General features: G+C 37.2%; 1 protein-coding gene across 1 annotated transcript in view; it reads left to right on the top strand.

Moving 5' to 3' along the window:
- CRYBG1 (crystallin beta-gamma domain containing 1) overlaps nucleotides 1–6,497 on the top strand; it is a 314,284-nt gene that overhangs the window by 223,251 nt on the left and 84,536 nt on the right. The gene's annotated exons all lie outside the window — the stretch shown is intronic.

Below are 6,497 nucleotides of genomic sequence, written 5' to 3'. Positions count from 1 at the left end.
CCTATGATCTCTGCTTTTGCTGTGTCCCAAAGATTTTGGTATGTTGTGTTTTCATTCAAGTAATTTTTAAATTTCATTTTTCATTTCTTCTTTTACCCAGTCTTTCTTAAGGAGGGTGTTGTTCAGTTTCCATGTGTTTACTCTTTTCCTGTTGATCTTCCTATTGTTGATTTCTAATTTGATAGTATTGTGGTCTGAGAAGATATTTTGCACCATTTCAATGTTTTTAAATTTATTAAGGCTTGCTTTATGGCCTAACATGATCTATCATGGAGAATGTTCCATGTACACTGGGAATGAATGTATATTGTGCTATTGTTGAGTGAAGTGCTTTGTAGATGTCGATAAGGTCAAGTTGGTGGATTGTATTGTTTAGTTCTTCTGCCTCTTTGCTGAATTTCTTTCTAGTTTTTCTAATTTTGACTGAAAGTGGTGTATTAAACTCTCCTATTATGATTGTGGAGTCATCTATTTGTCTATTCAGTTCTGTGAAAGTCTGATTTATGTATTGCAGGGCTGTTTCATTGGGTGCATAGACATTTATTATGGTTATATTCTCTTGTTCAATTGTTCCTCTAATCATTATATAATGTCCTTCCTTGTCTCGTATGGTGGTTTTTGTCTTAAAGTCAGTTTTATCAGAAATTAATATTGCCCCTTCTGCTCTTTTTTGGTTGCCATTAGCTTTTTATATCTTTTTCTAACTTTTGATTTAAAGTCTATTTTTGTCTTTGTCTCTAAGGTGTATCTCTTGTAGACAGCATATTGATGGGTTATGTTTTCTTATCCAATCTGCAACTTTTCATCTCTTGAGTGGTGCATTTAATCCATTTACATTCAGTGTAATTATCAACAAGTATGAATTGGTTCTATCATTTTATTATGTGTTTTTTCATGGTGTTCTTGGTTTCTTTGTTGCATATAATTTTCTGTGCTGAGCTCATTATGTTTATGAATCATGTTATCATTTCCTTTGTTGCTGTTGTTTTAGTATTTGCTAAATATTTGTGCTTATCCTCTTTTTTATTGTGATGTGAAGGTTTATTATTTTTGTTTGAGGTTACCCTGTGATTTGTAATTTTCTCCCTGAGTTTAGAACTCCTCAAGTCCATTCTATCTTGCAACTCTTTTGACTTTCTTACCATATAGAAATTCTGTAACTACACTTTTTGGTTTGTAGTTGTCCTCATTTGACAATTTATATCTCTAATTCCCTGTTTACAATCTTGTTAACTTATTGTACTTTGGATGCTTCCATAGCTATGTTGGTTTCTGGGTTATGTCATCTTGTGTGTTAATGGTCAGTTGTTGTTTGCTATTATTGGTTCTCTGTTCAAAGGACTCTCTTTAGTATCTCTTGTAAGGTTGGTCTGGTTTTAACAAATTCCCTTAATTTCTGCTTATCTGGAAATCTCCTCATTTCACCATCATATTTGAGGGACAGTTTTTCTGTGTATATAATTCTTGTTTGGAAATGTTTTTCTTTGAAGGTTTTATATAAACCCTTTCAATGCCTTCTCATCTGCATGGTTTCTGCTGAGAAATCAGAGCTTTGTCTTCTTGGTTGCCCTTTGTAGTAACTTTCCATTTTTCCCGTGTTGCTTTCAGGATTCTGTCTTTGTCTTTGGTTTTGGTGAGTTTGATGATGGTATGTCTTGGTGATATTTTTTTGGGGTCTATCCTGTTTGGGGTTCATTGGACTTCCTGAATAGATATATTCTTATCTTTTGCTGTATCAGAGAAGTTCTCTTCTAATAAATCTTGGACAATTTTCTCAGTGGTTTTCTTTTTTCCTTCCTGTTCTGGAATTCTGGTTACACGTACGTTATTCCTTTTGATATTATCTCACATGAATCTTAGGTTTTCTTCATTTTGTTTTTATCTTTTTTTTGATTGATCCCTTTCCAAAGAAGTATTCAGGTACTTGTCTTCAGTCTCATTAATTCTGTCTTCCATTGATTCATTTCTACTCCTTTTCCCATTCAATTATCTATTTCTGAAAATTTAGTATTCATTTTCTGTATTTCTATCTGTAGAATTTGTATCTTTTATAATTTTCTGTTTGTCATTTTGTCTTGTATTTTCTTCTGAAATTGTTCTAGGATTTTGTCTGTGTTTTCCTTAATTTTGTCAGTGTTTTCCTTGATCTATCTCTCAATCCTTTGACGATACCTAAATATAATTCTTTTGAATTCCTTATCAGGGAGTTCTAATGCTGCTTCTTCCTCAGGGATGTGTTCTGGGCCTGTATCCTGCTCCTTTGTTTCTACCACTTTATCTTGCTTCTTTATGTGGACTGTGATGTTCTAGTGTCTCCAAGACATTGTGACATTGTTGTATTTATATTTAATTGGTAAGTATGTGTTGGAGTGATTTGCCTAAGATTGTCATTTTCTTTGTTTTGTTTGGATGTATCTGAGGAAACAGGGCACTATGCTCCTCTATTCACTAGTTGGCAGCACTTATTCACTCACCACCTGTCTCCTGGTGGTTGTAATAGAGAATGATAGTGGCTGCTCAGATCTCTGTTAACTGTTTGTGAAGAGCAGTTAAGGGTGAGTCAGGCTCTTCTTGGTGGTCGTTTATTGTTGACCAGTTGGTGGAGAAGGAAGTGGTGACTCTCACTCAGTAAATGGAGCTGCAGAATGTGCAGGTATGGTTGCGTCGTATAGGTATGGTTGCTGTCTCCCACTCAGTTAGACAAAAACAACAATCAAAAAACCATCAAAAAAGTAAAAGCAAGTGGACAAAAAAAAAAAAAAAAAAACCACCACACAAACACACAAGAACAATAACCAAAAAGAGAATAAAAGAAAAGGAAAGACAATAAATGAGAGAAAATATATAAAGAAATACTTTCAAAAGCCAAAATAAATATGCATAGAAAAAGGGGGAAAAAAAACTCCACAATATCTGGGGAGGAGGCAATAAGAGAAAAGAGGTAGAGTATGAGAATAATGAAGAAAAAAATGGGAAAAATGCAAAAAGAAAAACAAGGAATGGGGAGAACCATGAGAAAGAAAAAAAATGGGAACCAGGAACAGGAGAAAGAGAGATAAAGCTGAAAACTAGAACCTGGGAAGGGAAGAATAATGAATAATATTAAAAAGGATGAAAAAAAGAGAAAAGAATAATTTTAAAATAGACAAAAACAAATAAACTGAAAAAAAAGGAAAACAAATCTGGGCAGGGCAGGGCAGGGTGGAGCAGGGCACCCAGGCTCCCTCAGAACACACAGACTAGGATGCAATTCCTGCCGGCCCAGGTGAGTGAGAGTGAGGATGGCCACACCTCCATTCACCAAGAGAGTGTGGGGGTATAAGAGTAACATGGGGAATATCACACCTTTCCAGTCCTTCATGTCAGGTATTGTTCTAGTTACCTAGTGCCATTCTGACAAGAAGATACCACAAATGGGATGGCTGTAACAAACAGGAGTTTATTCTCTCACAGTTTGGAGGCTTTAAGTCCAAGTTCAAAGTGCCAGGCTCTAGGGGCTGGGTGAAAGCCCCTCAACCTTGGAGTCCAGCTCTGCCTCCTGTTCCCAGCCCACTGGAGCTAGAGGCATTTCTTCACTCAGACAGCCATTGGCTGCTGAGGCTGAGAAGCCCCAAGGCTGACAAATAAAAAGGCACAGTCCTGATGTTACCAATCCACACAGCAGGCCATTAACTTAAGTCTATTGTAAGTCCCAAGGTCGGCAGAGCATAGCAGGCTGCCGAACAACAACATGGCTACATGCAGGGTCCAAGTGTGCCATATGCTAGAGACCATTCTCAAGTTTCTCCTTATATACAGGAGGCAGACCACATACCCAAAGGCAGCTACTCAGCTGCTTGTTTTAGATTCCACCATGGAGTTGATTGCCAGTCTCATCATGGGGAATACTACATCCAGCTGCCCAGCCACTCAACCAGGCGTAGCCAAGGTGACATACAAACATAACCATCACAGGTATGTTCTTGCAGTCCCCACCAAGTGGAGCCTATTCTTAGATCCCTGGAATCTGAGAGAATGCTATTCCTTTAAATATCCAAAATGGTCGAACTGCTTGTAAACATTCAAAATGACTGTGCCCTCCGGACAGACAAAAGTCCACGGCTCAGCCGCCTCCCTCTTCACTGCTTCCCCTTTTATTCAGTCCTCTGTGCAGCCCCTGGCTAGCAGGGCTGATTTTTAGGTTAACTTTTAGATACTAATACCACTTGGCAATATCCAAGCTGTCCGTGCCATCAGAATCGCTGACAGACTGTAGCTCTGTATGTCTCCTTTTTGGGTGTTTTCATGCAGGTTCTTCTACTAGATGGAGTTTAATCCACTTCTGTATCCTTCCTTTCAAAGCTTAGGGCTCCAGGATTATCTTCTGTATCTGTGTTAATTGGTTCCCCTTTTCTTTGTAGTTTGTCTGACTATTCTGTCATCTTACCAGAAGTCTCGATTTTTTTTTAAGCACTGTTTCTTCTAAGTCTTCTTCCTCATTGTTGGGCACTGGTTCAGAAGTACTCATCTCCATCAAGTAATCTTTGGTTAGTTCCTCTGGTGTGGTATCTATCATTCTTGAATTTCTCCAAGATCCATACCTTGAAAAAAATCTGCATATAAGTGGACCCACACAATTCAAACCTGTATTGTTCAAGGGTCAACTGTATATACAATTTTTTCAAATTAGGTGTAGCTATCTACTTCTTCCAACTTTCTTAGAAATAGCACCTTACACACATAGTCATCATCATCAATACAAGCTTGCACATTGACATGAATAAGTAGGTGCTTCAAGGTTTCTGTTCTGGTGGTGATAATGGAAAAAATAGGAGAGAATTTCCCACCCCCACCCCCCAACTAACATCACTTAAGGAGCTCTGGTGGTGTAGTGTTTGAGGCATTTGGCTGATAACCAAAAGGTCAGTGATTCAAACCTACCAGCCACTCAGAGATGAGGCAGTATGCTTCCATAAAAGATTTATAGCCTTGGAAACCCAGTGAGGGTTGTTTGAGTTGGAATCAACCTGATGGCAGTGAGGGTTTTTTTAATTTATTTTTTAATATCACTTAAAAGTAAAGACATCTAACAGAAAAGTGACTTGTTTTGTTGAAGAATGGAACTTGTTATCAAAAACCAGAAACTTTTGATAAATCACATGTAACTAGAAACTATTACAGTAATGTTCTGGTAATTTCTAGTTATTGGTTTATACTTATTGATGTATGTAGAAGCTGGTTATTTGGGCTTGAATGAGGTAAACATATTTTGTTTTTTGCCTTTTGTATAATTATGTTGCATGTTTTCACATATTTTTGGAATGTTACGTGGCATATATTTTTTAGGATAACTTTACAATTTTTAAAAAAAAGCACAAGTAAATACAAGCTGAAATTAAAGCAAAACAAAAACCTAGGTATAAAGAAAATTGACTTGTCCACCAGAGAAAGAAAATCAAAGCTAATATAGCCTTCTTGTTCTGCTCTACTCCCTATCTATTTGTAATCAAGTTTTCCTTACAATTTAATGCATACAGGACAACTTTCTCCAAACTACCTGCTACTTCCTCTGTTGTCTTTTCAGCAATTTTGGTTCAGTGTCACACCCAAAAAAGGGCGCACCACCTCTTTAACCCTTTCAACTCTTGAATCAAACACACCCTTATTACATGTGCTTTTCACATAAACAGTATCTTGTCATTGGTTCTGGCTCTGGGAGGGAGCAGCAGTGCCAGTAAGTGAGCTGGTGAGAGTTAAACAGGGTAGACTGGAAGGAGGACTAGACACGATTATATTGAGAAGAAAGAAGATTGATATTAGTAATGCACACACAGCCACATTTTACTTCCCATATTCTCTTGGTGTTTCTATAGAGAAAAAAGAAGCAACGTCATGGTAAGAAAATTGAAGTTTTGTTATCTCTTCATTGATAAAGACTTTTTGAACTGATGCAGTATTATTATTAATGACATCAGTTAACTTCACAGTGCATTTATTGTCTAGATCTGGCATATTCTTTGGGCTTAAAAATCTTAAGTAATTATGAATAGAAGGAGGATAGTGGGAGCTTGAGGACCCTTGAAGAGCCCTGGTGGTGCAGTGGTTAAAGCGCTCAGCTGGCTGTTAGCCAAAAGGTTGGTGGTTCAAACCCACCAGTTGCTTTGTGGTTGAAAGATGTGACAGTTTGCTTCTGTAAAGATTTACAGCCTTGGAAACCCAATGGAGCCATTCTACTCTGTCCTATAAGGTCACTATGAGCTGCAATTGATGCTATGGAAGTGAGTTTTTGTTTTGTTTTGAGTACCCTCAGATACTTTAGCTTGAAGTAGAAATAAAATTGCTTAGTATATGACCTGTTGCCTTGCTTCTAGTATGCTCTTTTCCAGAGTTTTTTTTTAATAAAAAGATATATTGCAAGTAATAATTAGCAAGCTATCCTTGTTAAATCTATTTGAATTAGTTACATCAGCCATGCTAATAATACCTATTTTATAGACCTGTTGTTGAGTGTGCTACAA

Source organism: Orycteropus afer, unplaced genomic scaffold (assembly GCF_000298275.1).
Source record: "Orycteropus afer afer isolate SDZICR_OR568_19922 unplaced genomic scaffold, OryAfe1.0 scaffold00072, whole genome shotgun sequence".
NCBI classification, from domain to species: Eukaryota; Metazoa; Chordata; class Mammalia; order Tubulidentata; family Orycteropodidae; genus Orycteropus; species Orycteropus afer.
This window is presented reverse-complemented; position numbering and strand designations above follow the sequence as displayed.